This window comes from Lepeophtheirus salmonis, chromosome 10, assembly GCF_016086655.4.
Source record: "Lepeophtheirus salmonis chromosome 10, UVic_Lsal_1.4, whole genome shotgun sequence".
Taxonomy (NCBI): domain Eukaryota; kingdom Metazoa; phylum Arthropoda; class Copepoda; order Siphonostomatoida; family Caligidae; genus Lepeophtheirus; species Lepeophtheirus salmonis.
Genome location: NC_052140.2, coordinates 2,173,647 through 2,197,499, shown reverse-complemented (window position 1 = coordinate 2,197,499; position 23,853 = coordinate 2,173,647). Strand labels below are relative to the sequence as shown.

At 31.5% G+C, this 23,853-nt stretch overlaps 1 long non-coding RNA gene across 5 annotated transcripts in view; it reads left to right on the top strand.

Moving 5' to 3' along the window:
• Nucleotides 1-23,853, top strand: part of LOC121125155 (uncharacterized) — a 207,626-nt gene that overhangs the window by 135,890 nt on the left and 47,883 nt on the right. Inside the window, exon 6 of one of the 5 annotated variants that reach the window (XR_011782069.1) lies at nt 12,409-12,637. The exons of 2 other annotated variants lie outside the window; for them this stretch is intronic. This is a non-coding gene — a long non-coding RNA (uncharacterized lncRNA). Of the gene's footprint in view, nt 1-3,177; nt 3,539-12,408; nt 12,738-23,853 lie in introns of those variants that run through there. 2 more of the 5 variants (XR_011782071.1, XR_005866560.2) reach the window with 2 other exon arrangements.

Sequence of the window (23,853 nt, the reverse complement as noted above, 5' to 3'; positions counted from 1 at the left end):
AGATAAATTGGACTAGATCTACTTTTTTCGCATTTCTCTAGAAAAAACAGAGATTATCATTTTGTTTTTGATACATAATAAGAATACTAAAATTATATTGTGTTCATAATGGAAGACCTTATTTAATTGCTCAATTATATATGTACATATCATAATATATTGTTGAATCTTGTGTAGTGGGGTTTGATCTTATCATCAAGAAATTAGACCATATTACGCAATTCTATTTAAATATTTTATTATACGTAGTTGGAGCATCCATCCATCGTATGAATATTATCTTTGTGTTATACCATTTCTCCTATATGTATATACGTGAATTAGGCCGGTTTGTCTATCAACCTCTTTCGAATTTGAGTTATGACGAGTGGGGAAAAGTGATCTATTGCTAAGTAAATAACCTATGAAAAATGTAATTGACTTATAATGTCTTCTTGATAAGTTGCACATCTCGGTTAGACCTATTCAAATTTGACTTTTGACACATCAAACTTATACAACACACTCATTTCATTCTCATTTTCGAAAGTATAAATTAATATATACATTCTTTGTTTTTGATCGATACGATAATTTTATTAATCCTTCATTTGTCTCTTGTGGGTGTTTATTTACCCCAGAGACTGAAATATTCTCTTAATATCTTGTAAATTAAGATTTAAATCGACTTTATCATGAGCAACCTGACCTTTTTAATTTATATTTATACCTGATAATATCAACAATTATTTTTCAAAATGTCATCCTTATCAGTTTGGGTCTGTAGGACTTGCACACCTTGATGACGTGGTCATTAGACATGTCAACCCACTCCTTCTTCTCAAAGATGCCTTTAGATAATCAACATAATATAGCAGACTTTGCAGGCCTTCATCTACATGGAGCCCGATTTTCAATTGTCCAATGGCGAGCAGTTCGGTGATGAGGGGGGAGGCACAAGTTTGGAGACCAGAAATCGGTGAGGTTTTTCTTGCTCTAATCTTTAGATGTCTTATGGTTATTTGCTTGCTGAGTCTTTTTTGCAAACAATATCCCTTTTCGAGGTAGTTTGCATCCAACCAGGGCTGTATAACCTGCCTCTTTCATCATTTTCTAACTTTCTGGTACTTCTTGGTTTCAATTTCAGAGACCACACTGGTCAACATAGCCTTCAGTGACAATCTTGCTGTGTCCCCTACTTTCTGTCTTCCTGGAGAGGGTCTCGCTGCTGTGAATGAGCCTCCTGACCTTACGGGCTTGCTCAATAGAGTAATTGCCAATGTTGCGACATTCCTTTATAAAGAGTGATGGGTGCGGAGAAGATCTGCGGTCCATTGCTTTTCTGTCTCCATTGTCGTTGGTTGTTGACGTATTCCAACCAATAATACAGCGTATGAAAGCTGATAAATTTGAAACAAATTCTTTTTAATTGTCCTGCATTGATTGCAAGTAAGATTGACTTTTATGGAGCTCGAATGGGCACTGCTACAATTTGCGTAAGCTCACTGTACCCTCATTATGGGGGGGGCAAAATGTACTGAAAAACAACAGTTTTATGATTAAAAGAAAATATGATTGGTACTTTAGTTAGTTTTTCTTTTTTTGTTCATTCTTTTACTATACATTCAAGCATATTTTTGATGTTATGTAATGCTTAATAGAATAAATGTTTAAATATAATTTGACAATTTTTTCCCTGAACTAATGTTATTTTAAATAGTGAAGGTTCTCCTCCCTAATGTCTGAATTCAATGGGATCATAAGTGTGAAATTTAAAATTAATATTGCAGACAATGAAACTTTTCGTGATTTATTGTCTTATCACATGACTACTTTTTCGCACTAGCCGTGTTCAAAGTTAAAAAACAAACCGGCCTATTGTACATATACCTATATTAAAAAGGCGTTGGACCATCACTCTGCTCTTGGATAGTAGGTGTAGGGGAGCTACATTCTTTCAGTTCTTCTAACTCAACACAAAGACCTATAATATGATTGTATTAATGCTTACATCAATGATTTATAGGTGTTTTGAACACATATTGTTATATGAATATTAGCATATAAATAGGTAGTTATACAATAGCAGCATTATATAAAAGCAAGAGAGAAATCTTGAAGCAAACTTATGACGACTCATTACGTACGTATGAAAGGGTTTTGATTAATGATAAAGTACGATTAGAAGATTGTTGCCTTATAATGACTTGTAGGGCGTGGAAATAGATATGATCACTTCTTTCACAACTTTTTGGATTTTACTCTTTATAGTTTATTTTTAGCAAGGATTTATTTGAGCAATCTTTTTTTTTTTTGGCGAGATTAATTACAGGAACATTTTCATATCTAACCAATAAAGCAAAGACTGTCGTCGGTTTATTTGTTTGATTGTATAATTGTATTTTTTCATTGAAGTCATTTTTGAGTATACATTAGGACTTCAATCGAACGGGCGTGTCATATTAAAAAAGAAAAGATATTTATGTATTGAGTTTTTTTAATAACCCTATTGAAAAATAAATGAAAACTTGCTGCTGATGTTTAGATCAACTTATATAATCATGCTCTGAGTACAGAGTAGTGTAAAATAACTCATTTATTCATTTTCAAAAATGGACGTGTCTTGCAAGCTCACATTAAGAGGGGAAGCACATTATATTCATTAAAATAATAAATGGGTCTTTAAATGAGAATCCAAACAGAGGTTTTTATTTTCTCAAGAGGTTTTCATTCTTGAGTAGAGAACATATTTGTTTTGAGTAATTATGTGAGAACGTGCTCATGATTAACAGAAAGTAAACCTGAGGATTGTCTGGGGATATTAATAAAACATTGCTTATCTGTTTGTTGACGTCTAATAAATTGGGTAATGTCGCTATTGTATATATTGTAAGATAAATGACGTCATTACTGAACAAAAACAGAACAAAATAACCAATGAATCAAAAGTTAAATTGAGATAAATGTCTTTGTTGGACAGAGGTCGAATCCCTCTTGTCGGTACTTATAATTTCATGATGTAATTGATGAGATTTTTTAAATTATTGGGTTATATATATATAGGGGTGGGCATATGGGTGAGTGCAAGGAGAGGGCGGAAGTAAGACATTTGCTACTATGTATTTTTTTAAATCAGCTGCCTATACATATTGTATTAATTTGTATTCGTCACTCATACTTTTTTTGTTTCTTTGATAGTTATTTCATCAACCATTACACGAAATCCACGTATTTAAAGGATCCTCGAGTTATAAGCAAATTAGAAAGCTTCTTCACAACCTCCCTACAATATTCCCATAGATGTAAAACTTTTAAACTTATTGAGTTATATTATATTGGCCATAGCAGATACTTTTTCTGAGTCCAAATGCGAGATGAGTTAAAAACATAGTTGAATCTTTGTAAAAATAATATATATTAGGTTTTTTATAACCCTTTTCAATAAAATATGTATATTATCTTAATATACTTCAACTTTGGAGAATTTATATATTTTATATTTTATTAAATATTTTGACTACATAAATACATTTTAGACAAATATAGTAAAATTTTTACTGGAACTACAGATGTTTACACAAAATATTAGAAATATGAAAACAAAAGTACGTGACAGGGAATAGAAGGTGTACCCTCGATTTGGTTCAGATCCGTCCTTGGGCCACGTTAATTACTCTGATTTCCAATAGACCTTGCGCTATATTGAAAAAAGAAATAAGAAAATTCATTAAAATAAGAAAAAGTTTTTCGAAGAAAAGGTCATTTGTCATATTTAAGTCAATTATAGGATCTTGTATTCAAATTTGTGAGATGAGTTAAGATACCCAAGAAACTTTAGCTATGGCTTAAAACCTTTTATTTGATTACAAATACTTATAATGGCCTTTTGAATTCTGATGATCAATTATTGCGACGCCTCTAATGAGTTAATGAAAATAATTTATAATTGAAATTGGCGAATATTCGTCGAAGAATACAAATGAAATCCAAATTCAATTTAATAATTATAGATTGCTTTTGTGTTGAAATTTGAGCAATAAATTTTTTTTTAAACAGACATTAAATGAAATATTGACAAAATTTACTTAAAAAAAGCCATAATAAGGATTAACCTTTCTTAAATAAAGGTAAATTGAACAAAAAATATATATACATTCTGCAAAAGCAAAGGCCGGCTGTCCTCAGAGGCTAAACTTTATATAAGGAATGATTTTTTAAAGGATAAAACGACTAGATATTAGGATTTATCACTGTTTCTTAAACTTATGTCAATATTTTATTTACATATAACAATCTATACATAGACGTGTGGTACTCTAAGTTTTTTGAAAAGAATATGCCCATCCTTGTTATTTAAATCATTACTTAAGCAGCAGTTCAAAACAAAAGGGAGCTCAAAACATCTTTTCTTTGAACTAATTATGCAAATTTCCTTTGGTTAATCAAATTTTGTTGGTGTCTTTTGTTCAAATGCACATAATGTTTAAATTACATAGATGAATGTATTCATTAACGGATTGTTTTTGCTTTTTTTGTAATAAAAGAATTGTATGCTATAGGGCAAAGAGTAATTACGTTTGCCAATGTATGTAAAAGGTACTTCGCATATAGTCAATAGTACATACTAGTGATGTCCCTGATAGCGGGTCCAAACCAGTTCTCCAACTACTAAACTAAGAAAAAGGTGTTGTATTACACCCTCAAATAGAGATGTCTATCGGTATCGATTAAACCTGTATTAAGCAGTCAGGTCAGGGATACCGAAAAAACGACCGCTTAGTACAAGTTACTTCCTTGATCCTATTTTCTATTTTGTAACAATTCCAAATTTGATAACTGGATATGGTCGCTTTGTAGTGTGACACGATTAAATCAAGTGCCTGTTAGACACGATTGGACTCTATTACTTTATTCGAATGAATTGTACTAACTAAAAATACACATGCTAAAGGTTAACATATGATTAGCTATAACAGCAAGCTTGGACAAGTCCCGAACCGATACTAATACACGTGTTACCACCAAAACGTTTTTCAAAATACGTTAAAGACCCGGTTAGTGAACTAATAATTTGTACTGATCTTTGAGGTAGAGGAACCACAGCTGACGCGATTGTGACGTAAGGGGAAATTTTTGTTAAATAAGCCTGTCCGAAAATATATTATATTGTTAAAAAAGGGCATTTAAAGTGTCATTTAAAAAAAAACCAAAAAACACACAGACACATCCTGGACTCTCCGTAAAACCGTGAAAAAAAATGCTAGTCACAAATATGCCTGCAAAATTATACTTTGGTTGTAAATTGTAGAAAAGAAAAAAACCAATTTAACATTATAACAGTTTGAATAAATTTTTTAGAAGAGCTGATTACCCGTTATTTTGGTTAAGAAAATGAGATGTTATATGAGGTAAAGAAACACAAGGCCCACTCTATTGACAGTGACATAGGCTGGAATGACTCCGTTTTTTTCAATATGTATTTTGAAGCAGTTTCAGATGTCTCACATTTTTATAGTAAGAGTTACATGGACTCTAGATATCTGTGAGTTGACTTTTAGTCCGCAGGTCGGGTTCTGTATTTCTCAATTATCCAACATTCAGCTCCATCGAAAATTAGCTTGTTCATTACTTACTATTTAATCATCATGTTTTAAGTGGGTCGGATGGGGTTATAGAATGAATAAAAAAACATGATCCGGAGGCTCTAAAAACAACTCGTGCACTATTAATGATAATGATAAAAATCTGGAAAATGATAAACAAAAATATGTGTATTAGTAGTAATACTGGCTTAAATTTATTAAGCCTTTTTAAAATTAAAATAAATTTTACAATAATTATTATTTACTCACGAGATCCTGTAACTTTGACAAATTGAAATTTAGAGGAGAATCCGTTAAGGGTCGGGAACTTTTATAGCAAAGGGCTGACTAGAACTCAGTACCGGAAATTAGGGATCAGTTATATACCTACTCATTTCAATTATATTTGTTTGCACGTCTCTTGTAGGTATGCACAATACAATCAATTTTATTCACATGACTTATTAAGTGCAGATAGGCTCATTTATTATACTTCAAGTTATGTAACAGGATCAAGCCTCTCCAATTAAATTATTCATCATCTAAGGGAGTAATCGTTCTATGAAACTGTGTTCATAATTCATGTTTGTGTGATCTATGTATATAACTAATAATACAATAATCCGCTAAATGTTAGAATTTGTGTTCGCTATACATGCATTATTTGTATTTGCACAGGTTGTATTAACTGTATCTGCATTTTGGGGGGAATGTAACAATAACACGTGGCGGGAAAAAGTCCTAATACGGCAAGATCAAGTCAAGTATCAACTCTTTGCTCGAGTCCATATCAATTCAACGAGTAATCATTGATACTTACATCTACTGAAACATTTGAAATGACGTTTGAGTCCAAGTCAAGTCTCGAACTGATTAGCAGTCATAAGGTTAGATTAGCTGAGACAAGCTGTGAGATGAAGCAAGCAAACACAAATTATACTTCATAACAAGCGTTGATATAGGTAGGAATTACTCCGCTTTTGATTTTCAATTCTACTCTGAGTTCACCTGAAACTTAAGTTCCTATAACTTCCCACAAAAAAAGTCGTGCATTACTCTCCGTCACTGAACACGTGGTCGAACCACTATTAAAGCCGCTGTAACAGAAATCTTAACAAATACTCAGCCCAATAAATGTTTAAAGAAAATTGAGAGTCTGAAATGAATCAATTTTATATTAATGCACACTTAAAGATTGCAATTTGTGGCAAATATGGGAATCAAAATTATATAGTATTGCAGCATAAATCATCATTATATTAAATATGTATGATTGTTTTTTCGGCAAACTGTCCTCAACTGTTGTGTATCAAACATTAGCAATTGCATCCAAAGACAATTAATTAATCAATTAACATTTTAAAAATATACCCTACCGAAAAATTTCAAGAAGTTGAGTTCCAGATGTTTAGATATTCATTGCATCACTAATTCATGTCAAACATCAATTCAGAAAAAAAATGAATTCATTAAGACGCACATTGTGTGATAATTACATGACATTTATATTTATAGCTTCCTATCCACCCTCAGAAATATATACATATATGACTATAAGGAAGTTTTGGGGCATATATGAAGTGTATTTGATATAATTAATTTAATGCATTTTAATAGCAGATTTAATCCAAATCCATTACTTCATTAAGTTCCTTAACTCTCAATATTCATAATGTGTATGTATTAAGGTTTTTTGACAAAGAATTAATCATTACTTCTACTTGGAAATTGACAAGTTTCATCCTATCCTCAAAATTGGGCCAAGTAGATTGGTATTTGTACATAAGTGTCCTTAAGTACTATGAATTATGCTTAGTTATTCATTAAACATGAGTACTGATACTTAAAAGTAGTACAAATGAATACTTAGTTACTTTTGACAGAAAATTATGAAAAATATTTCACCCATTTCGTTTAAAAATGCTTTAAAACCAATAAATATTTCATCTTTTGTAACAAGTTGATTAGATCTGTTGTCTACATTTCGAATGATAGACTGTCCTCTTTACAACAAATGTCACAGCTAGCTTCCAGTAATTAACTTATTCTAAAAGTAGAGTTACTATTAATATAAGTAATTTACAGGTACTTGCCATCTATTTAAGTGCAAGTAAAGAATGTATTTATATACACTTAAATACATTGCAGGTACATGTTAATCAATTAAATACCTCACTAAAATAAGATTCATACGTGAACTTAAAATTTCGATCAAGTAATTGTATAAAATGTTCTTGACCCCATTTGTACAATATTTTTTGAAATTTAAGTATTTATTATTTGCGGAAGATTTACTAATTCGTAGTTGGTTTTTTCTTCACTAGATCATTTTCACTCACGTTATGATGGAAAGTATAGGAGATTTACTAAATTTTATAACATAAAAATCTTCCACTAGGGGGCATTGTTTATTGATTGTGTGTTCATGTATTGATTAATACATATTAACAATTACATTTGTATAGTTTTGTAATAATATACTAAATTTATGTGTCCAATAATAGTAGTTGTGAAAAATATGACTTTGGATGGGTGGGAAACTTGTTGTAGTTGCAGCCTGATCCGTGGTTATTCAATGATCAATTTAGTGAGGGAAAGACAAAGAGTAAGGCTGATCATTTGTTGCAGAGTTATAAGTTGAAGTCTTTGTTGTACGTTAGAGTATTAATATTCATCATTGTAATTCCTGCCTTTATCCTTGATAGACATGGAAATGGGATTTGTATCAATTTCCTTCACCTCATAGCTGTTTCTGGCTAATCTACGGAAATGTAGTGACAGCTAAGGTGCTCTACTCCCAAACATTCGTCCAATTGGCAGGGTTACCATGTCTATTTTTTAATGTTCCTTTAATCCGTCAGATGGAGTTGCACGTATCAAACATTGTAGTATTACATTTACTCCATCTGACACAAGGTTAATAGAAATACAAGGTTAGACCATCATGTAATCGAGCTTGCTAAAATTTTTAATCTAATGTATTGTACCGACTGCTGGGCAAGACAGGCAGATTTTGACAAAACACGTAACCACTCATAATCTATTACGTCACTATTGCTACAATTTTTAATTTGATGTATCGTACCCAACGCAAAACACACAGCCAATCATCTACTATGACGTCAATATTAAAGCGTGGTGGAAGTCAAACTTCAGTCGTACACGCGTTATGGTATATCCTTTTATTTCTATTAACCCTGCATCTAACCTAGGAATCTTCTTTGAAGTCCATATAGATACTGTACATTTCCTTCTAGAGAAAATATCAGGGCGCGAACCTACGCATATTGTCTCGAGAGAATACTCTCTCTTTAGCGTGTTGTCTATTGAGCTACGTCGTTCTATCTTTCACTTTTAGTTTTTTTTAGCCTACCGGCAGGTCATATTTTTACACCTATACATATAATCATATTTATTAAATAAATCTTCAACAAAAGCAAGGAATAAATCTAAATGATTGATGGTTAAATATAGATTTACCAGCAGAGATGCTCCAACTTGTTCGAAATGATTTTCAAGTTTATTTGAAGCTTACATCATAACAAACCACCCTTTAAATCAAAGCTTTCCCCTCAATTTTGAATACATAAAATACCCCAAATCAAACATTGACAAAATGAAAGATGATTGGAATATACCATTTTTGATTTTTCATACATAAGATATGTTGCCCTCTAACAGTCTCCCTCGAGGTTGAGGGGGTTTACAAGTACATTAAATTCATAATTACTCACTCTTTCATTCTTAATTTAATAATTTTTTTGGTTCATTAGAAAAAAAGAATTTAAAAAGTGAAATTTAATTTGCCATTGGAAACATTATTTACAAAAAATAGGAAAATTTAATCGATCAGGTTACCCAGGACGCAGTTAAACATTACCTTGCCAAATCTCAGGTTGATTGATTCGTCCTTTCACCAGTTTACCCCCAAAGAATGAAACTGTGATATATACAAATATTTTAAGAATATATAATTTGAGTTATATAATGTACATAACATGATATTATTGAGCCTTAAAAACATAGAAATATTATAAATGAATGAATATGTACCTTCTACTCTGTTCAAACAATACTTAAGCTCAATCCCAGTAGGGGTTTCAATCATATGTGACAGGTCCTGGTCTGTAATAACTACTAGCGAGGGCTCACTATATTCTTCAGAATCTATAATTATAAAAACCTTTTTTTTTTTTGCAATCTCATTGTCAGTCCCAACTGCAACTACTGAAAGGTAACGAAATTTTTTTCCTCTTCTTCTCATCCTAAACATATTCAACATGTGTATTAAATACTTTAATCCTAGAATAAAAGGATTTTTATGTATGACTCCTGATAATAGTTATAAGTACCTATCCCAAAGCTTTAAAATAAAGTAACGAAACGAAGACCACGTGAACAATATTTGTACAGCTATAAGCGTTGAATAGTAGTTGATTACTAACTACGCAGACCCATTGATTCATTCAGTCTTTAACTGAATTAATAAAACAGGTGAATTCTGCAAAGAAAAAAAAGAATTCCATACAACATAAATGATAAAGTGACGTCATCTGTCCTGGTCTCATACAAAAAAAACATCTTGCTTAGGTAATAAGACATATTTACAACCATGTATCTTCTAAAGCTAACAGGTACATTTCGCTACTTTGTTTGAAAGCTTTGGAAATCCAAAGAGCACTTTTTTATAATGATATCAAAGTTGCCAAAATATAATCTTTTTTTTTATTTACACTTTCCTGGATTTAGACAATTTTCACACCCCTAGCTAACTTTAACTATTGAGGATAGAAGATTAAGTATAAAGTATAAAGAATGACGTAGATTAACGCTAGGGATTGGTTCTAGAGTTGGACCTGTTGGGATGAGAGTATAAATTATGATCTAAAATAGAGTAATACCTTCCTATGTTCTTGCTTGATAAGGAGCGAGACTTGTGACCATTTTCTTACACTCGAAGCTGCTGCGTGTAGCTAATCTAATGAAATGTCCAATGTCATGACATGCCAAGCTTCTCTCCTCTTAAACATTCTTCAAATGGTTACAACATTAATTATGCGCCTATGAAATTGACTTTCGGTTATTGGTCCGTAGGTGTCGCTTATTAGACATTATAAACCGGTCCAAAAATCTAAATGCTTATTTCGACATGTGTCAACATTATTTTTGATATTGTTTGTATAGTTTCATTCAACAACGCAATTTTTTCACTCGTAAAAATGTCTAATTTTGTGCCTACAAACTACGATGCACGGACATAATTGATTTTCCGTTACCAATTGAAGAAAAACGCTTCTCAAGCCCATCAAATACTTTATATTTGGAAACTTACCGATTTTAACCATGCTATACTACAAAAATGCCCAAAATATGAAGTCAGGTAACACAAGGTAATTTTCCTTGATGAGAACGAACCACTGCATCGCTCTATAGCCACCCGCCAGCTTGTTGAATGGTACAACTGGTAACCTCTTGTTCATGCAGCTTACTCACCAGACCCGGTACCTTCCCATTATCACTTGTTTGTATCGATGGGCCATGCACTCAATGATTTATGCTTCGATTCTCACGCTGAAGCCAAAAAATGGATCGATGGTTAGTTTGTAGCCAAAGACGAACAATTTTTTTTGGAAAGGCATCCATAAATTACCTGAAAGATGGGGAAAAATGTGGCTAGCAAACGTGCATACTTTGAAAATTAAATTTGTAAACATTTTTTCTCAGGTAACGTTCATTTTTTTAAAAGTCTCATTTCATACCTTGTACGTTGTGTCAACGATTTAAGTAACCTAAATGTAAAAATAGAATATGTCTTCTTTGTAAATATTACTTGTATATATTTATCAATGTAAGAAAGAGCTTGACACTCTATATGGTTAGTATTGCTGACAATTGGTACTTTTTGTTATCAAAATATAAGGCATTACTTGTTAAGCTTTTAATAAATCAATAATATATACTTTCGTCTTTTCTATTCATATGACACATCACTTTTATTAAAAAATTTCTAAATATTATATTATTATAATTATTCGAAAACAAACTGAAGAATTAAAAATATGTATATAAAATAAAATTTAAATTTTTAGATCTTTCAAGAATCTAAATTAGTTGTAATTGAGTCATTGGAAAGAATGAATCTCACAAATTCATCTTTATTTTGTACGATAGGATCCGTACAAATCTTGTATTAACTTAACAGAATAAATTATTCAGGAGAGGAGGATAATCCGACATAAAATTATAATTCTATGACCTCCCTATAAGGAATCCCCAACCCATTTATGACAAAATGTAGTAATATGCTATAAAGACTGCTTGATCTACAAGAATAGCCACTAGGGCATCTTTTACTAAATCATAACCTGATACTATCTCACATTTTAAACACTAAGAAGGAGTCGAACTTCTGTAGAAAAATTCAAATATATCCTTGCCATCATTTTCCATTGATACAAACTTTGCTTTGGTTTTTCCCATTTCCTAAAGTTTTTAGTCAGGATTATCATTTAAAAAGTAGCACCATGCATCAGCAGACATGTCATGCCGAACGTTAAACATTCTCTATATCTATTTTTTTTTTCAATGAGATATATGCGTTATATACTCAAATGTATAGAAAGCAAGGGGAACGGGATTAGGGCTCCCCCATATTTATGTAGGGCATCATTTTTTTAAACTTACAAATTAAAAATAAATTTATTTGTGTGGACCCAAAACTATACAAGAACTGCGCTCTACAATATTACGTAAATATCATAGTAATACATTCATATCAATGACCTTTAAAGTGATTTATGCATGATTAAAAGCAAAATCTAATAAAGGTGATTTTTGTCGTTTTTAGATAACTGCTGGAAATCCATTTTGAAGAAGAAGAAAAAAAAAAGGTCGAACAGCCATTACCCTAATGGGCATATGTGGTGTGTTAACATCAAAACAATTTTGAAGACATTTCAAGATGTGGAGAAAATCCCAAATAACTTTCAACAACAACATTTCATGGATATATTTGAATAAATAAAAGGCTGATTATTCAAATTTCTGGGATGAGTTAAAATACTCACCCAAGAATTGTAAATATGATTTAAAATCTTTATTAGACTTAAGAGACTGTAATTGAGGCCGATATGGCCTCTTTTCAAATACATAAAATCCATCAATTTCTCATTTTTATATTGTGGCGATCTATTTTGTCTTATTTGAGTATTGCAATTTGCGGCACGCCCAAAAGGGTTAATACCAAAAAACTTTGGGGATGGAAATTGACTCTAATTTGGTGAAAAATAATTGTAACTTGCTTTTGTGTTGACGGGCCTCATATTATGTACGTTTATAATTGAATGTCAGAACTTCTTTTAACGCATTCATTTCTTCTTTATGAAATAATTATATTAATTGTATAATTTATTAAAGAAAAATAACTAATCATGATCATTGGGAACAGTTTGATGGAAGACCATGTCTCTCATTCTCTGCAGTATTATACTCTTCTCTCACTATTCTTTTAACAAACGATGACGGTAAATTTTCTGTGTTTGATTGTTTGCCAAATATAAACAAACTTCTTTCAAAGGTGAAATGATCCATGTAATAACGCGCAGAGCACCACTCTTTGTAGCTATTGTAACTAGTGTTGAGACTATTTCATGTAGTTCGGTCTTAAGGGATTTTTTCTAAACTGATTTTTACCAATATTTTGGTCCGTTGAGACAATGATCTCAGACTCTAGTTTGAAATTAAAGGGTTTTCAAATCGTGGAGCAATTTTTTGGTCTCAATCTATTGGCCGATTTTCTCTCCTTTCCGCCTGATTTATAAGTGTACAAATATGATTGATTTAAAAACACATTTATCGTCATATGACGTAATTGTATGTCGATATTATCAATTTTGAAACACAACTGTTGATCTGTAGAGTCCGTATAGAATCAACTTTAAAAGAGACCAAACTTTTTCCAAAGATCGCATTAGTTCGGATCAATAGAGTCTCAAGCCCCTTTTTGTCAAATGCATATCATATACATAAAATGAATCTATTAATATAAATAGTAATTATATTAGAATGTTAATTATTTTTGGGGCTAAGCCCCTTCAAATGATGAAATCTAGCAAGACCCCTAGTTTGGATCATATAAAAATCTCAGACGAACTCCAGCACTAATTATAACCTCCATCTCCCAACAGCATTAATTTAACTCATGAAAATGGTTAAAGGCATACAATGTTAAACATAATAGTGTTTCTTTCGAGTATTGCTCTACCTAAAAAAAAAAAAACTCGATTTTAGTACGTAAGTCCAGAATTTTCTAAAAATTGCTCAAACTACACCATGAAATAATTTTAAACTAGTGTTGTCACGATACTAATATTTTTTCAACAACAACAAACAAAGATATCCTTAAGGACGTGCACTTATATGTATGGATGGGATTTTTACAGAGAAAAAGCACAGATTTGCGATTCTAAAGGAAAAACGGGTGAGGCGTGTTCTCTTTTTTTTTTTTTTCGTTCATTCTTTTATAGATCATTGTAGTGTTAATATCTCACTCTATACGAAGAACTATCGCCTATCTTTGGTATAAATTGTTTTATAAATGCATAATAAAATAGATATATGTTATTTTAAATGAATAAGGTTCTCTATTTTAGTAACAGCTGTTCATTCCCCCCCCGAAAGTCAAATAACGGGTAGTTGATATGTTAACAAAATACCTAACTTCTCCTCCGCTCTTACACAAATCCCATAACTATTTATGGAGGTGTTTTTAGTTGGAGGGAAGAGACTGATGTTCAAAAATCGGTTGACGTCTTTCCATAAAGGCCAATTTTAATTTTTGTGGCAAATTTCACACGTAACTACTCAATACTGATATGTTCTTTTTTTAAGAATGAAAAAATATTAACAGGATTTTAAGATTGTAAGTTAATATAATGTGCTGTACTTTAGTCCATAGAGTGATCACCATCTGTACTTTCCCTACACACGCTCGTTGCTAAACCTTATTACATTTCAACTTCAGTTTTTTTTAATTTTATGTCGCAAAGCAAGCAAATAGATAGAAGGATGAACTTTGATTCATTAATATATATATATGGTAACACCCTCATTATGAAATGAAGATGAATTTTTTGAAATAATAAACCTTTAATCGAAAAAATTCGACTTTACTAAAGTTGACAATTTTCTGGGAATTTCTTCCACTCATCTCCCAAAGTATTATTCGAAAACCTCGACTGAGTTCGAATGATTAAAAAAAAATTGAAATATTAGAGTATAGATTAATCTCATCTCTAGTTCTTTTTTCATTTTATTGTGTAGCTTTTTAAAATAATTAAAGATACAGAATATTTTTGTCACGAAGGGAGTTCTTGGCTACTGAATTGTGTTTATGATTCCCTGTCCTTTGAGATAAACCACTTAATCTACCACCTATCCTTATATCGTGGGGATATTACAATGAGTCAATCTGAAGGACTCAGTGGTTTATCAACGTTTCTCTAAATACTCCTTGCTACCATCCTAAGGATTGGGGTAACTTTGGCACATTTGTAGAATAAATAGAACGATTTTACAAATCTTTATGACAAAAATATATTTCATCTCATTAGGATCTCTCCGAGACTTGTTTAAAAAATACAAAATGTTCCTAGTCTGTACTTCAAACATTTCCGAAAATTGATTATTCAAAATGATGTTGGGGTCCTGATGATCCGTGCCATATCAAAGACCAACTCTTTCAAACCTTTTCCTTGCAATGGATGATTGACATTGATGCATAAAACAAGTATTGCGGGTATGAAATTTACATCGATCCCACTAATTATATAAGAAGGACAAATAGGCTGGAAATACTCCGATGTCGACCCTCAATTATACTCTAACTCCACTAAGGGCTTGCACTTATAACTTACCAACCAATCCGCAGCGATAATCTCCTTCATTCATGACCCCATCAACTACTTATTACTTTATGGCATGACTCATCACGACCAATACTGGACGCATGCTTATTGATTTTGTTAGAGCAAATGAAGACAATGAAAGCCAGAGTTAGAGGACAATTATATTCACTTTTGAAATATCGTCTAGAGAACATCCGCTTTACTCCATGGGATGGAGTGAAATTCAACAAAGGCCTTCCGTCTGTTACATATTGACCTACAGAGGTAAGCCCTGTATTTTTGAGTATAATTTAGTAATATTATAAAGGGATGGAATAAGTGAATATAGCTTATAAATATATGTAGGTATTCTTTATGAAACAAAGAATATTATAAAAAATAAAAGAAGGAAAAATCTATGTCTATTGCAAAATGTTAGATACAAATTTGAGATATGTGATATTTACTAATAAATTAATGCGTAAAAATGTTGCAAAAAGAATCAGTCCTAAAAATAATAATAAATATGACTAGAAATAACTTAGCATGTCATACAGAAAAAAATGACTCGAATACAATGTTAATTTATATTTATTTCCTTGTGATAATATCTAAATAATAAATCTGTACCTAATAATTAACGGTTCGCAATAAGAAAAATACAAGAGGGGCTACCAATATGTTTCTTTCAAATTTCCTTTTTGTGAGTCGAGGTTGCAAGTTGATAAAAAACAAACTCGACGGGTAATTCCTTATTAAATTTTTGATGGGATATTCTTTTCTTTCCTATAATTACAGTGTTTTTTTTTCTGTTTTGTTAATTTTACAAAAAGAAATATCACCCTCATTTCAGCGTTCATAATATACTGTCGTAGATTAAGGGTTTCCAAACTACGGCCCGTGTGCCAAAATATGTCCTATAATATTTTACAATGAACTTTAGATAGGAAAACAAAACAGTTTTGCCCTTGGAACTTACTGGGGTACTCAGACACAAGTCCTGAGGTTTGAAAGTTAGGATATCCCTGTTGTATATGGATAATGACTTTGATGAGTTATTCAGGGAAAAGTTTGATATAATGTTCAACATTGTTTGATTAGTTTTGATTATTTGAGATAATCAAACTGACTTGATTGTTGAACGTAGAGCCTAATTAATATGCCTTCATATTATTATGCACTAGTGCCCCTAATAATATATTGGTTATCACTAGTATTGTGTCTATTTTTTGGAAGGTATTTGCAATCATTTTAATACATATTTCATATATGTATCTTATTTGGCTTAATAATCCATCGATATTTGTATGAAAAATTCCAAGGACCGACAGTTAAGGACCGATTCACATGATAGTCAGTCCTATGGGCCGATATGATCGCTCCTAAGATGGGACTCGACTGGACCGAATAAAGAAGGACCGGCACAAGACTAGCTATAATCCAACTATTGGTTTTGTGTCAAGTCCTTTATTTTTGCTTGAATAAACCATCGACATTTAAAAAAAAAATCCAAGGAGCAGACCCTAAGACTGGACTAAACCGAATAAATAAGGAAAGACACAACACTACCGACAAAGAGTAAAAGATGGATGTGTTGATTATATAATTGACTAAATTACGCACATGACCACGATTTAAATCAGTTAAATATATTTGTAAGTTAATCTGCGGAACATAAATTACAAAAACAATTTTTAAATCACAAGTTTCAATTATTTTTTTGTATAAATATGATTTTTTGACTGACAGGTTTGTTAGCAAGAACAAAAGAAGTGTTAAGACAAGTAAATAGTAATCAGTATTAAGGAGAGTAAAGAGTATAGCTATACTTGTCCAAAATATGCCCTTAGACGAGCAGAATACTTTGTGAGGTTGTAACTAAGGTTATAATTAAGGATCGAAAGGGGAGTAAATCATGCAAATACGGAATGTCACTAGTGCTTATATCCTACCTCTTACGACTGCTTTCAGTTGACCTAATAAAACGTCATGACAGCTACTACGTTCTCTCCTCTAAAACATATTTCAAAAATTTCATTTTTTTAACATACCGAGAGGTCATACTTTTCACAACTATATCTACTATTTGTAATTATTCGAGTTTAATGAGTAAACATCTTTCTTTCTTTGCTTTTACTACAACTCCGTAGTTATAGCTCAAATGCAACATCCCTAATATCTACAAAACAATTGATTGTATGTAATTACGAGTCGTTTATATTCAGTCATAAAGGCATTTACATTACTAATAGTAATTGAAGTAGATGCATATGCAAATAGAGCTGCTTCTGCTTATTAATTGTTTTAGTACCTATACACTTAGAAGAAGAAGATTGATACAAGATACAGAGAGGCAACATAACCAAGAAAAAAAAAAGGTCCTTGAAAATGACGTTATAAACGACGATTACATAAGTAGCATTTTAAAACGTGATTTTATAATAATAAATCAATTTTTTGGAGTTGAAAAATGTCAGAAATAGAGGGTTGATTTTATTAGTAGTAATAATAATGATGGAACTCATAACTGTAACGACCTTCAGTTCTGACGTCACTTATCTTACAGGAACGTCATTATTGACTATTGCAATAATTTGACTAATATTATTTATTTATATGTTACCTTCCTCTTTTTACGGCGAATTGCCTTTGCTCGAGATCTCGGGAAACAGGATCCTGGCAAAAAATAAATACTCTAAAATTTAAACATATAACGTATTTCTTTTCATATTTGAAGACAAAATAATAAATTTTAAGCATAGCCTACCGAATAGCCTACGTCAACATTGTTGATGTAGGACATTTTACATGCTTCAACAACCAAGTTTTATAACATTAAAACACTTCTTTTGATTTTTTTTTTTCGGGAGATAAGTATTAACCATAACCAGACTGTGCAATGTACATATAACTATACAAATGATCACTCCGTCAAACCTGGATAATCAGATGGTCTGTGGAAAGAAAAATGCCTGTTTGTACTTTCTCGTCTAACTTTAATATCTCATGACATTATACTGAGACCACTAAGACAGATTATGTTTCTCATTTCCCGGGAAATAGACATTAAGCAGGATACTTCTAATCATTTTTTATTTATCTGTACCCGGTTATAAAATAATAAATACTGTAAAATTTATGTTTTTCTTTTGTATATTTGAAGACAAAATAATACACCTTAAGCGTGTCTTACGCATCATATATTCTCAATTATCAAGTTCTTCATTTTATCATCATCACTAATAGTGCACAAGTTTTTTTATAGTCCGGGTGATGAAGGTGTAGTTTATTTTATTTGCCTCTGAGATGAAGATTGTCAGTCTGAACAGTGTTTCTTTAAATTTTCTAAAGCTCTGTCACTATTACGTGAAAGATGAGGAATAAAATTGAGGATTTGTCGTGGAGTACATGTTGGACTCTGAGTAAAAATGAGGATTGGAAGCGGAGAAATTCCTGGATATGTCTTTGTTAGATATAGAGTTAGATTTGAGTTTATTTCCTTCTTCTCATAATATGTCCTAGCTTGATACGGATTATGACTTGTGTTTATATCCTTCTTCTCATAATACATATGTCCTAGCTTCATAGGATTGGGCTTGTGTATATTTCCTTCCTGTTTTAGCCACTGCTTACAGCTAATCTCATAGATAAAATGTCTTCACAGCTAAGCTATTCAAATTGACATATAGAAACTGCTTAGGATTTACAAGTCTAATAACGTATGTCCCGCTGTTCCTAGCTCCTTTGTGTACATAGGGATAGATCGTATGTGATAATGAGTTCCATTTAATCCACGAAACAATGAAGAAGATAAAAGGTATCTACTGTTAATTAAGACTAATAAATCTCCTCCTCCTATTAACATAATATTTAAAGAAGTTCTCCTTAACGCATAGGCATCCTGACGATGGTAATGGTGGTGGGTCTTTAGGTTTGTAATGAGAATAGCTTACGTTAGAGATCAATCATCATAAAATTCCAATCTTGGCCGACTCTTCAAATACTCGTATTAATGATAATTCTTAATTAATTCATTGCTTCTTTCTCAATGACGTACATACAAATGTATTTTAGTTAATGTATACAAATATTTACACAGGATTCAAAAGGTGTGCCTCATTCATTTGAATTATTAACAATTATCAATCATGGTAGAAGCTCATAACCATAGGTATATACATTAAAGTACGAATAAAACAAAACTAGGCCCTACTTTCCTTATATGTAGATCGATGTATGTTTAACTACATAAATACATAATCACCATCATTTAAAGTAAATCACTCTCCAATAATTGTATAGATATATATTATGGATGTATCGTAGTAAGAGTGTTTTGTATCCCGGCACTAGTATACATAGTAGTGCCGGGATACTAAAGTATTTAACACAGCACTAAATTGAGTTTAGAACCAAATTTTGCTGCGTCATGACGTGATAACTAGAGATGGGATTTGTGTAAGAGCGCGAAGAAGAGGTGGGAGCGAGACTTCTGGTATTAATGAATTTATAGCATTGTTAATATCCACTGCCTCTTATATGATTTTAGGGGGGGGGGATGAATGACTGCGATATATATTAATTTAATTATGCATTTTTAAAACAAAACAATTTATACAAAAGATAGACGATAGTTCTTCTTATAGAGGAAGATGTTAACACCACAATGCTCTATAAAAGAATGAACGCAAAAGAAAAAAAAGAGCACACGCATCACACGTTTTTCTTTTATGATCAGTAAATTTATGTTTTTCTTCTCATACATGCCTTCTGATAACTACAGAGTGGGGACACAAAACTTGCAGTAGTATTTAATTACGATTCCAATTTCATTGCCGTTATTTCTCATTACTCCGCTTCATTATGGAACCAAACGACAGCCTATAAGAAAATAAACAAGTTTTGTTTGATCTCATCCATTTTTTTTTTATTCTAGTGAACTTCTCTTCTCAAATGCAAAATGTACTTTATAAATAGAAAAAAAATAATAAAAATTGTCTATTATTATATAAAATCTTCAAATTTCTGAACTTTTACCAACTATTATGTTTCGCTTTTTCCTTATTCCCCTCCTCTTTATTTTTCTATACCCTGTTCTAAAGCCAAAATTTAAATAGTTGACTTGTGTACTTACAATACTATACTATATTTATATTGGGACCGGTACTGGCTGCCCCATTACATAATACAAATATAGGACATAACCCCCAGATTTCTGAGTTAACCAAAAATTGAAAAATTTCTTTTAACACATGGGCTGAAAAGTCCCAAGCTTGACACATAGATATGAAAAATATCCAATGTTCTGATAGTAACAACCATAAAAAGACAGCTATCAAAATTTGATGACAATTTGTTCTTTAGTTTGTGAGTTATTTTGCTAAGTGATACGCATCTTTTGTTATTTCCAAAACAATGGATCAAAAACAATTTATTGTTTTAATTTTACCCTGCTTTTTGTTGTGGAAAAGACACTGTTCTAGATAAGCAATGGCTTGAAGATTGATAAAGTTACCCCTCTCCATAAAGTAAAGAAAAAGAAAATATATGTATTAATAATAATTTAAAAAAAACAATTTTGAACGAATAAAAAACGCGTTCTCTATGTTAAGCTCTGTATTTTTCAGCCAATTTTATGAATTCATAAAATGTCTCAAAAATACTGCAGACAGTGGATAACCAATTACTTTTTGTGCAGACTGAATTTTAAAGGAGACTGACCTCTTTGATATTCGGTCTATAAAATAAAAATAGGTCAATATCAGTCCAAAAAATACAAAAGGATGGGGGGTTTTTTTTTCCGAACTTGGACATAATTTATTTTGGTCTTATTAAAATTATACCAGACCGATCTATAATTTCAAAACAAAACCCAACACTAGTATATAGGTATGTATGTAACGCCGCAATATATTATGAGGGGTACACGTTTTAACATAAGTACATAAATCGTGCTGTTGGATCAACGAAGCAGAAAATGATTTTTGTAAAAACATTAAAAGTTTGTTGAACGATGCTGGTCTTGATTCCTGATAAGTGATAACAGCATTCGTTCTCTCTCTCTCTCTCATCACTTCTCCTTAACCTTGAATTCTCATACAAAATGTGGCTTTGAGTTAAGTATGTAGTAGTTTGTGTCGTGAGCTACAGATTTCTGCTAAAAGCTTTAGTACATGATTAAAATAGCATCGACCAGAACAACTCTTAATGGTTAAATCCCAAATTAATAATAATTATATATTACATTGGGTCTTTATGTATTCTGTTTTCCTGGGGTTTTACATTTACAGGAAATTTAAGGGAAATCACCTATTTAATTATTTCATAATATATTGTAGCTTCTTGTAATCATATTTAATTTATTAAATTAAACATTGAATACACATTTAATGAATATCACTCGGTTTAAGTGACTAGCAATCAACCTAAGTCAATAAGTAATTGATTTGTTATGTTCCATACCGACACAAACGTTCCGTATACCAAATATAATTTTTTAGTTTGGAGCAATATGACATTCTAGTGATGCAGGGGTTGACTTTTAGCCTACATGTCAAATTGGGTAAACTAATTTAAAAAAAAAAGTGTGATTCACAGTCTGAAAAAAACCAAATTGTGTACTGTTAGTGATAGTTGTAAAATATATGAAATTGGACGAGTGCGATACTTTTTGTAATTGTGACCTGAAGAGTAGCCCTTAGGATTTTTGGGGAGTTAAAAGTGGTGGTCCTTTTTGAGCACAGTTGAGAATTGACACCGGAGTAATTCCTGCCCATGTCCTGACCGTATAAGGAGTTGGTTTTGTGGTTATTACCTCCCTCTCATGGCTGGTTAAAGCTGATATTATGAAACGTCATGATATGATAAGCTTCCCTCCTTTCAAGTATTTTTCAAAGTGTCAGGATTACGATGTTAATTTTCTGGGTTCTTTTTAATATAGCCACTGGTTATATTTTTTACAACAATAACGAAAGAGCTTCTTATAGTTGCTACTTTAATATACGTTTTTTTATTTTCTCCAAAACTGTTGTCATTATTCTTATACTTCTAAGTACGTATACAGCAATAGCTCTTATCCCAAACGTTCTTCAAAGTTACTTTTCGGGTGTTTTTTAAAATATAACATCAGCTCATATTTTTGACAAGAACAGTGATGGTGATTCAATTATGAAAATGAGAATTGAATATACAGTAACAGTTTAATTTATTATTCATTCTTAAAATATAAAAATAGATTCGTAAATTGCAGAGTATTTATTATTTACTAACGGGATCCTAGTATTTCTTGGGATCCATCTCATAGAATCCTTTCCGGGAGATGAAAAATCCTATTCCATACTGCGACATACATACTGTAAGTGTTAGGATAATGCAAAGACGGTGAGGGATAGTAAAATACAATAATATTGGCATGGGCGTGCCCTAGATGCTTTAACATAGTTATTAAATAGCTCTTCCTCATCTGATACACACACACTTATATAATGCGTAGATGTGATATTCGATTTCATTCAAGGAAGAACAAACTCATTTCTCTAGCTCCTTTTGTATCTACTCAAGAAAGAGTCAAATCAGATAAAGTGTTTGTTTCATTTGTATATATCAATTTATGGTGCAGTCAAGATAATACATTTAGCGTGTTCATGAGGCTATATCATACATACTCGTGCTGTATCGAATATATGGTCCATCAATACAAAAGCAATCATGAATGATTTTTCTCAAATTGAGTCTGGATTGTTTTCGTCAATTTCTGTCAACAAACAATCAGGATTAATCCTTTTGAAGGGAAATGCACTTAAAGTTACAAAAACTCATCGTTCCAATCAAATAATTATAACTTTTTTTCATATGTTGAAGTAACACTTTTGAGGTTCTCAACTCCTCCTAGAAATTGAAAGACTTACAATTCTCATAATTGACTAAAATATCTTCATTTTTGTTCAGAATGGTTTTTATATTATACTCACGAGCCACCATATATCTAATATACGGATGCAAATATCAACATTTCTAAATTTGATGGTGCAAATATTTATAAAAGGTGGATTTTAATCCGTCGATTATTTTTTTTATAAGCCCCAATTGTTTTAATGAAAAGAGTAAATCTCTTTTGTGATGTATCTAAACATTCGTTTATGAATTCAAATATTTATAAATTTTATGCCCCTCTTATCTCGATCACCTTCTGGTGAGGTAATATTTTTAGTTGTTCTCAAACTTTCCTAATAAATGTGAAGAACTCCAAGTTATTTAAAAGTCGACAATTTTTTTTAGAATATTTTGCAAAATATTGGACATACTTTTGAGATGATCTTTCTTTATTAAATACATATTTGAAGACTTTATTCTTATAAACTCATTTTTTGAATGACTTTTTTTTAATACAAAAACTCAAATTAATGCTC